This window comes from Musa acuminata, chromosome BXJ1-2, assembly GCF_036884655.1.
Source record: "Musa acuminata AAA Group cultivar baxijiao chromosome BXJ1-2, Cavendish_Baxijiao_AAA, whole genome shotgun sequence".
In the NCBI taxonomy this organism is placed as follows: Eukaryota; Viridiplantae; Streptophyta; class Magnoliopsida; order Zingiberales; family Musaceae; genus Musa; species Musa acuminata.
In genome coordinates this window covers 14,913,854-14,925,127 of record NC_088328.1, presented here as the reverse complement: position 1 = coordinate 14,925,127, position 11,274 = coordinate 14,913,854, and the positions used below count along the sequence as shown (strand labels likewise).

Sequence of the window (11,274 nt, the reverse complement as noted above, 5' to 3'; positions counted from 1 at the left end):
TTGACCTTCTTCACCCTCTCCTAGAGATCTATAGGGAAATAGGGATATACAATCTCCCTAGGTAACACAATCTTTACTATACGTAGTTTTCTAGTTTGTGGGTTTTTGTGCATCAATCTTCGCACGACGACGAACACAACTTTGGGAATTTGAAGATTTTATTCTTCTGTACTTTCGCTGCGCATGTGATGTTACCTCAAAGATTTCTCCAATCTCAATGTCCCTCTCGAGTAATCTCTAAAAATATTTGAAATACAATATCCGTTAAACCAGTCACTATTTAAAGGGCTCAGAGAAGCGAGAAAAGCACCTGCAGCGAGGTACATTCCATTCTGATTCTTTACAACCTCGGGCATGAATTCGAAGGAGATACCATATCTTCTTACACAAAGCACAACCTCCTGAAGCACGTATTTGGCAATTTATACCATGACGGAAAAGGCCTTTAACTTTACGGCAATTGGGATATTGGCAATGGGATAATCGACAGCGGGAAGCATGCACCCAATAAGATACAGCATTTTCCTAAGCTGCAACGCAAAGAATTGGATGAGGTGCATAACAAGCAAATAATTGGATGTATGCATATCAAAAAAGCAAGCCTAGGACAAGAAAGAGAGGACAATAGAGGTTCTAAGCACCAGTCTGACGGTAAGTGGATAATTGACATCTCTGATTATTCCATTTAAAAGAAAAGCTATTATTATTGACATTTGACAATTGTCCTCTACCATAAGAAAAACCTGACAAAAAAATCTTTTAGCTTTATAAAATCAATAAATAAACATAAAAGACATATTACAGGGACTGGTGACATCAAATTGGTATTACCAAAGATCAATACACTGGCATTTTACCTAAAACTTCACAGCAAGCAACTTAACCACAAGAAAAGGAATAATATGGATATTGATCCAAACTGCACAGTGCGCAACTTACATCATACCTAAACATGCATGCCATATTTGATCAATACCAATTTCACATCTAGTAATGGTGGGTCCTGAGAAATCACCAAGACTAAAATTCAATCAGGAGTAACCAAACATCTCACTTTGACCTCTGACACCTCAAGTGCCCTCACATGGTCCCATCTCACATTGCACCCTACTCCATTCCTTCCTCCTATTTTAATTTGTGTCAACCTCCCATCTTAGCTGCTCCCATCATGGCCTTCTCATTTTACGCTGCTCTCTCTCTCTCACTCCCAGTTTCCCATCTCGACTGCTGCCCACTGTTTTCTTGTACTTTCCAGTCAACAGAAAAACAGTGCCATCGCACATCCAATAGGACCATCATCACACCACACACCAGCTCAAAAATGACACAATGCAAACATGCGCTCTTCCTCTAAACTCTACTTCTCTTTCCCACATGCAGCAGCGCAACAGCCTGCCACTGGTATGATTTAGTTTCATTTTCTGTGGATTGATTGTTCATTTTATTGGTATGTTTTATTGTTCAATTTTGAAACTATACTTTAGTTGCTTTATCATTTTTTTCTTGTTCTTTAATTTCTCAAAGGGAGAGAAACTGTGGAGTGTTTAGAAGTGAGCAATTGTATTTGTTTTCACGAGAATTTGCTATGACATGCCTGTTGCATTCCCAATTCTTCTGTTGCAATCATTGTGTTTGATTGTAGGCTTTTTGTTCATGTATTTGGTTGCTGGATAATTTCCAGACAGTATTATTATAGCACGTTTGTTCTTAGATTGAAAAATTATCATTACACTTTTTATAATCTTTAAAATGGTAGTCTTAGAAATCATTTAAATAACAATGAAGACTATGGTACATCAAACATTTTTTCATTAACAGTAATGTGTAATGCCTTTATCAAAAGAAAAAGATAAGTAAATCAAATAATAGCTACCATATGCAATGCAATGACGGCGATTTTTTATCAAATTATGCAGCAGCATACGTAAATTTGACACTTACCAAAGTTATCAACATTTGGGTAATTGTACAACTAAATCGAAATAAATTACCCAAGTATAGTGACTTGTTGGTAAAGAATAAATATACCATTATTCATCGATAACGTTAAGACTTTAAAAAGGAGAGTTGATGTGTATCTTAGTGTTGGGTCGAGCCCGGGCTTGGACAATTTGGGTCATAAGCTCAAATCGAGAGAAAAGGTAAAATTAGAGAGGGTAGCGTATGTGTGCACAGTGCAGTGACGACAGCGTGCATGTGTGCAGGAGGGTGTGCAGCATTCAGCGTGCGGTGGCGTGCAGAGAAAAGAGGAGAGAGAAATAAAGAGAAAAAGATTAGGTTTATAAGTTTTCTACTTGACGATCGATGGTACTTTCCTGTTATATCCACTTTGTGAAACCTAAAATTCTCTTTGAGAAGATTCATCCTACATGATGATATGCTAGAGCCAAAATCTATGTTCTTGATGTTATTCTGATCCTCTAGTTATTCTAGAGAAGGCCTATTGTAAACATGTTATCATTATTATTGATAGTGGAAGTTTGAGGTGGACTACGGTCCCGTGGTTTTTCTCACATTGGGTTTTTCACGTTAAAAGATTTGGTCTCATTGTGTGATTGATTTTTACTCTATTGTTTATGCTGTGCTGGTTGATATTTTCATTTGGATATCAAATTAGTATTTTGATGAGGAACCCATTTTTATACACAAAGAGAGAAAAGAGTATTCTGTTTTAACATGTTTTTTCCCAACACTTAGAGTATAGACAGACGATAATGACATTCAACTCAAGATTGGAAGAGATGGGAAAATTTTCATCAGCAACTCATCTACTGCAGGTGCAAATGAAGATACCTGTAAAACCTGTTGCTATCGTGCTTCTTTGTTTTGTGCATCACGATCAGCCACTGATGCATGATTTGCTAAACTTAGGATGATGAATACCAACTTCCTTCTGATAACAAGCATTGCATACATCAAAATCGGGGCAAGTATCGCAACGCCAACCTTGTCCAGTTTCGATGTCATGTTGACAGATGTTACAAAGGCAGGTGCAGTTGGATTATGAAGGTGAAGGTGACATAAGACCATCATTGACGAATGCTTAGCACGGCACAGAGTGTCATATTGATAATGGTTTCCCTGAGAAATGCTCAAAAATGTCTGCCTAGCATAAAAAACAACTCACTTTCTAAGATGCTATCTTTATCCTTTGTATCTGGGGCCACATCATTTATTTCAATCTGAAAACATTTTCAAGCGGTGTAAGTACTACGGAAACAAGAAAAGCAAACACAAAATCATCAACTATTCAACAGTAATGCATAAAATCACATCACATATGCACAAAATTATATAGAAACAGTAACTCTCACTGGATAGAGAACATGCTTCTCGCTACTAGTAATTGGATGCCTTTCTCTTTCCTCGAGTCTTTGTTATGCTTTATGGCACCTACAACATGATCGACATAGATCAACTACATAATCTAGAAAAAACAATACTCTAAAAGTTAATCAAAATAAATACATATTTCATTAAACAGCATAGGAGTTTTTGTTGGGATAAAGGAGCAAAGAAAAAACAGAATACTACGATGCAAGTAAATGAATCCTTTCGATTCAAAAAAACTGATTTAGTATTTAAAAACAGGAGGATTGACAAAAACACTTACAAGATACCAAATGCATACACCCTCTATTTCCTTGTTTCATGAACTATGGTCCAATTTATAAGACCTAGTTATAACCACCCTATAACTATTAGATCATGATTGAGGCAGTTATTGAAACCACCTTATCACTAGATCATGATTGAGATGGTTATTAAAATCATCCTGTAACCACTAAATCATGATAACTATCTAGATAGATAACTGCGAATCAAATCTCAATACTCCCCTTATTCACTTACATACACCGAGGACATGATTTAGTGGTTACAAGATGATTTCAATAACCACTAAATCATGATAACTATATAGATAGATAACTATGAATCAAATCTCAATACTCCCCTTTATTTTATATCGCAAATCGGTGTATGCAACTATGAATCAAGGGGAGTGTCGAGATTTGATTCATAGTTATCTATCTAGATAATTATCATGATTTAATGGTTACAGGATGATTTCAATAACTATCTTAATCATGATCTAGTAATCATAAGGTGGTTTCAATAACTACCATAATCATGATCTAGTAGTTATAGGGTAGTTATAACTAGATCCTATAAATAGGACCATAGTTCATGAAGTAAAGAAATAGAAAGTGTGTGCATTTAGTATCTTGTAAGTGTTCTTGTCAATCCTCCTATTTTTAAATACTACATCAGTTTTCTTGAATCGAAAATATTCTTTTACTTTTTTTCAAGTAACCTGTTCAACCTTACTTCATGTGTTTGCAAGGAACCCATTAATTCATCAAAATGAATAAGTAATAAATCTTTTGACTCCTAAATTACGGTAACAACATGATCAAATTTCAAAGTTAAACTTCTCAAAACTTTTACAACAATTATATGATCAGGAAGATGTTCACCATAAGATTTCATTTGACTAACAATTTCATTCACTTAAGAAAGAAAATCTTACACCGATTCATTGCTTTTCATAAACAAAATTTTAAACTCACGACGGAGGGTTTGAAGTTTTACCGTAATCACCCTTGATGAAAACAATACATTTAAGTCCTTCTTTCTATTCTCCCTCAGCCTGATTTTGTCATCTGGATCCGTATATCCATTTTCTATTAAGTCCTAAAGATCTTGAGACTTGAATAGAGTCTTCATCTTGATACTTCAAAATTCATAGCCATTGAAAAGATGAGGATAAGGGATTGAGACATGGAATTGCCATTGAAAGTCATAATGTTCAATTTATATTAAAACTAAGCTCTGATACCACAAATGTTAGGGATAGAGAAAAATAATAATAATAAAATACTACGATACAAGTAAAAGAATACTTTCGATTCAAGAAAAATGATGTAGTATTTCAAAACAGGAGAATTGACAAGAACACTTACAAGATACCAAATGCACACACTCTCTATTTCCTTGCTTTATGAACTATGGTCCTATTTATAGGACCTAGTTATAACCACCCTATAACTACTAGATCATGATTGAGGTAGTTATTGAAACTATCTTTTATAACTACTAGATCATGATTGAGGTGGTTATTGAAATTGTAACTACTAAATCATGATAGCTATCTAGATAGATAACTATGAATCAAAATAGTTTTTACCCTGAAATGCTAATCTACTCCAACCTGTCAACACTATGATGGGACCCTCTCCCAAATTGGAATACATTATCCTGAAATCGACTTGGGTCTAAAAGCCATCTTGGTTGGGCGTTGCCAAGATGGAGCAGTCCCAGATAAATGCTGTAGATGCAACACAAAGTCTGCAGCTACACCTGTTTACTCTAATTTTCACTGGGATGGCTTAGGATAATTTTGGTAAGAGAACAAAAGAAACCAGGACAGACTTCTCTATTTTTAGTGATTTTCAAAGTGGTTTTCTTCATTATTCTAGGAGCACTTGCAGGAAGCCTATTGAATCCCATGTGGTGTCTAGGAGTTCTAACAATATCTATAATGTAGTTTAGGCAAGTTATCTAACTATTAGGAATCACATGTGGAAAAATACATTGGCAGGAACTCATCCTAGTAGAAGAGTCATGCACCTAAGCAAAATCAAAGCAAGATGATTTAGACAATGTTCAGTAACAGTTGATGAGGACACAATCCCTCTAACATTGTACAGGATGGAAAAGACACAATCCCTCTAAGATGTGGTGATCATGTTAAGAGACATGATTTAAAGGGGAAATTATATGACTTGAAGAGTACTTCAGAAGAATCAAGAGACCAGCATACAATCATCAACAAGCCACAAGCTTCACTAAATTCAGTGAGATTCTTACACCCTTTGCAGCATCAAAAGAAACAATCAAAGATGATCAGGCAACCACATCAGTATGACAATATCTGTGACACACTTGAATGGCAATATACAACTGGGACCCCCATTACACTGCCTCCCTATTCAGAAGTGCTCCTAGAAGTCTTGGAGGCTCCAAATAAATCGGAAGAAGTTCAAATAGAATCTAACAATGTCAACCAAAAGGATTTGCACTATTTTGTCCTGGTCCAGGAGATATCTGACATTACATAAGATCCACAACTAGCTGTTCAGACTTCAATGACTACGAACACGACCAACGATTAAAAACCTTACTTGACCTTATCTCATCACCTCAAGTTCTAGTACAATCTGAGCCAATTCAACCATTTAGATCAATGATTTTGGCTCTATCAAGTGGCTAAACTTGAGGAGAGTAGAAAGAGATTGTTGTTAAGTAAATTCCCACCATACTAGAAGACTTTGAAAGTCCTCTATGGATCTAACGGTGGGAACCAAACAACAACTTGAGCAGATATGGACTCTCTTACAGAGGGATGTACAACTTATGGAGCCTTCTGAATTTGTCAGCAAAAACAGAACATGACAAATTTTTTCAGTTCACATGCGATGTTTTGTGACATATCATCTTAATACAAGATATGAAGATAAAAGGAAAGACGAGGAAGTTCAAGGAAGTTGCCTTGTAGCCTGATATAGGTCCTCCACATTGTGAACAAGATGGGTATGTAGGAGGCGATCTGTTTCCTTGTAGCCTGATAGGCCCTCCACAAAGTGAACAAGATGGGTATGTCGAAGGGCGAGTTGTTTCCTTGTAGCCTGATAGGCCCTCCATATTGTGAACAAGGTGGGTTCGTAGGAGGGCGAATGGTTACAATGCAGTCCTCTTATAAATTGGGTCATGTTAAACAGGCAAAAGTATCCTAAACCTGCCTTGGTCGGGAACTACAAATGCTGGACCAACTTCAACTATGAAAGCTTGGTAATGTATTTTTAATCGAACTTCAACCATGAAAGCTTGAAGATGATTTTGGAATGTTCAAATGAGAATTTTTGAGAACGATGACTACTATAATTAATAAGAGACTAGGACAGTAAGTTAAAATAGGATTTTTTTTTTTTTTAGTGATTTTTAGATTTTTTTTTTTTTAGTGACTATAGATGTCAATATAATCTTGTTTCAAGTTTTGGGGTCTAAGAATCTTAATATGGTTATACAACTTTATAGTGTAAGTTAAGAAAGCTGTTCAGCTATTATGTGTTTTGCTTGGAGAATTTAAGAGGTCTTTTTGGTGGTATAATTACTAGAAAGAAAAGCTTTTACAGAATTTCTGAGTAGACTATCTATATGACTTATTGACATTCCATATGCCATGCTTGGAAGCTTGACTAACAACTTATGCTACTGATTACATTAGTTTATAATAATTAGTTACTTTATTCTCTTTTTCTCTGTTGTGGGAGCCCTTTGCTCCGCAAACTAGAGAAAATCCAATACGAAATTGCCTGTGATCTGAGCAAAAATAGTATTACTACAAGTTACGCAAACACACAAAGTAAGTCTTCAGTCAAAAACCTAAATGACAGACTATCAGGAAGCTAGCTTTTCACGATCTTGTCTGCGAAAGTCAATGCATTTCCAGTAAAAATGTGTGAAAATTCAGAGTAAACCAGATAGAGGAGACTCCTAGATAAACATGGAAGGAGAAATATTCAGAAATCTCACGTTGTCGATGGTCACATACTTCAAGAGCCAAGATTTCTGAAAACCATTCTTGAAGGTTTGACATGTTTACGAATTTCCATGTACAAGCATTATAATTAAGGTATCAGTTGTATAGAACAAAGTCCATATATTTGGAACAGCATTACCAAGATGAACCAAAATTACTAAAGCGTGTGGGATGAAGTATTTTCATAGATAATTCAGACCACTATGAAAGCCATGATTTCAAGTAAAAATCTTATTTGCAAAATAAATAAATACATAAGATGGCTACAAATAGTAAAGTTTTTAATTTCAAATAATATCGCTCGTACTGGGCAGTACGTACTGGTCCGCTAGCTGACCAGTACACGAATCGATCATTATCAGACGATATCGTCGATTTGGGACCAAGAGAAAAGAAAGAAAAGGAAAAAAAAATAATAGGGAGAAGATGAGGAGAACTTGGAAATCGACCTTGCTTTCCCTCCTTGTCTGTTGACGACTTCTCATCCACGTAGGAGAAGAGTCCTCGGCATCACAGGGAGAAGAGAGGCAACGTCGCAGTGAAAATATTTTTTTTATCATTTTTTTGTGATAGTCCCGGCGACGTCACTCCACGTGAGGAGAAGAGAGACAACGTCACACTTTTTTTTACTTTTATATATATATATATATATATATATATATATATATATATATATATATATATATATATATATATATATATATATATATATATATCACTCGATATAGAATATCATATCGTACCGAGTGAGTCTTTGAATCTTATGTTTTCAATTTTAACATAGTAAATTGGTTTCAGAAATTTGTTTATATAAGAAAATAATTTCTTTTTAGCTTTTACGTAGCCTTTCCAACTCAACTATAAGCCCAACTCAACTATAAACAAGAATCATTCCTTTTTGGTGAATATCAGGTGGGACCACAATAAATAAAAAAATAAAAAAATAGTTAGGAAACCCCATTCTCTTAACATCTTCTTAACAAAAAGAAAATGTCATTTGGCCATGATTTTCATCAGTAGTAAATAGAAAAAAATGCACAAACAATTCTTCTACGAAAAAACTTACTTATCACAAATTTGGAAATTTTTGCATTGGTTGCAAACCCAATGTGTCCCAGATACTATTAGTATATAGCAATGTGTGCAAGCATGCTGCAAATGGACCATGATAAAATCTTCCTTCATTGGACATATAATTTCACCAAGCTGTATAAGAGAAAAAAATAGTATAAGAACAATTCTGTTAGTTCTTTAGATTTTAATTCTAACTAGTAAATTCCAATACAGAGAATCACAAGCAAGAAAAGTTAGACGTGGCCGCTACAATTAAAAAGTCATTGCTCCATGGTTTTCTAATTAATCAAATTTTTACGTACAAGAAGCATGAAAAGTGAGCATATAACATATCTGATCGTACATGAAACTCATGATAGAATCAGGTGATATGCAAGGATGATAGAAGGGGGTGATATGCAAGTTGATTTCATGCAGAAAAATTCATGCCACCTCACTGTCCCAGACAATGGCCTCATTACAAATGCACCATCATTCAGTTCCACAACAAACATCAAAATAAAGAGGGGCAAGCCCATATATAACAGCTATTGAACCCAGGTATCTTGCAATACCCAAGGTATCCTATCTAAAGTCATAAGATAATAGAAACTTTCAATTATCCCATCATCATTTTCATAAAGATACAGAAACCAAACTTTCTCAATAAACTTTAACGTTTCAAGTAGTAGTAAATAAGGAAATGGAAATCTAAAAGGTACAAGAATTTCATGATAAACAAAGGTACGTAAAGCTTCTCCTGTCACTGATTTTGTCACAGGCCTGAAGAATTTGACAGAGTCCAGAGACGAAAGATATACTCTACGCTGGTTACGGAAAGAACATTCTGAACCAAATTCTTGTACATACATGCCAAAGAGGCACACTTCTACACTTTCAATCTTCTGAAATAACAGTATAGCATGAAATGAAGTATGTGAGTACAAATCAGCAGGTTACAATGACACCTGCATATCTTTTGGGTCGTCTCTGATGTATAAAAACTAAACCTAATAATTGACACCAACTTATGACAGACATTTACCTTCGATTTATATGGAAATTCCGTTGGGTAACTTTCTTCTTGAAATATTTCTAAATATTGCTTCTTCACTTCCAGTTTTTTGTCAACAGATGATACAACTCTGACGACAAGTCCTTCTGCCCCCGGCACATGTAAGTAATCACAAATTCATATTATTTTAAAGCAACAATTTAACATATCAAATTAGCAAAAATAAAAAATGCAGATAAAAAGAAAATAAATTCTGAGACTATTGTCACCGTGCATATGTGAAAATACTGAAAGACAAGAAACAAAGTTCCATCATCGTGAGAATTAAAAAAAAATAGAACATCTAAATCAAACTTGAACATATTCAAACATCTAAGCAAATTTGTCGTAACCATTAAGATTTGGTTGTCAGTTATAATACGTTGAATCTCAGATTTTAATGATAAAATTAATTATAGATTGTTTAATATAATCTATATGTTGAGAAAATTATACAGGATTAGCTACGATAGTAATAAGATATAAAGCAAGTATTGTACCGAAGTCAAAATCGAGATCTTATTGGGAGTTCAAGAGTTCGTCGGAAGTCTGAATGTTCATCGGAAGTTCTGCCAGAACCAACCGAGAGATCCAAGAACTTGCCAAAGAAGCTCGTCAAAACTCGCCAAGAAGATCATTGTAAAGTCCAGGAGCTTGCCGAGAGTCCATCGGAATTTTGCCGGGAGTTCGTCGAAAGATCGCCGGAAGATCGCTAAAAGCTCACTAGAAGAGCAATTGACGTACCGGAACAAGAATGCTTTGTCAATTGTCTTAATTATTATAGTTAGTCTGTAAATTGAGTTAGGATTAGGAGGTAATCTCACTAATTAATTAGGGACCAATTGGGCCCTTAATAGGGTTGAATTGGGTCGGATTGAACAGCCCATTCAACCCCTAAAACTATGACGGGTGGTGGCACCGCCTGGGAGACCCAGTCTCCCAAGTGATCTGGGTGGTGGGCCATTGGCAATCAATGCTGCCAGCAATGGTACCGCCCATGTCAAACGGTGGTTCCGCTAGAGCTCGGTCTTCGAACTCTATCAGGCGATGGTACCGCTAACATCCCGAAATCCAAGGATTTAAATTTTTTGGCTCCAACTTTTGAAGTTATTGGGGCCTATAAATACCCCACCTTATTTTGTATGAAAGGGTAACGAAGTGCTATTATATATGTGAAAAATTCTAAGTGTTTATGGTGTGAAAAGCTTTGTAAAAGTGAGAAGAGTTTTTCTCCTCCCTCTCTTAGCCTTGTAACCATCCAAGAAAGAGGAATGAGACTTGTAAGGGTTGTCTCCTAAATCGGGCAAAAGGAGAAAGAGTTGTGTAAGGTGGTTGGTCTTTGCCTATTGAAGGAAGGCCTTTAATGGATGCCGGTGACCTCGACGGAGGAGGAATCCAAAGTGGATGTAGGTCTCATTGATCGAACCACTCTAAATTCTGGTTTGCTTTTCCTTTTGTGCAATTTATTTTACTGCAAACCTCCTTGAGCTTCTCCTTACATTCTTACGAAAGTTTTAAGCTCAACATCTTTTCGAAACAATTTGAATCGAGACAAACATTATAC

The 11,274-nt window shown here is 35.6% G+C and overlaps 1 pseudogene; it reads right to left on the bottom strand.

Moving 5' to 3' along the window:
- Window positions 1–276: 276 nt before the first annotated feature.
- Window positions 277–10,674, bottom strand: LOC103968622 (histone acetyltransferase HAC1-like; annotated as a pseudogene).
- Between the last annotated feature and the right edge of the window lie 600 nt (window positions 10,675–11,274).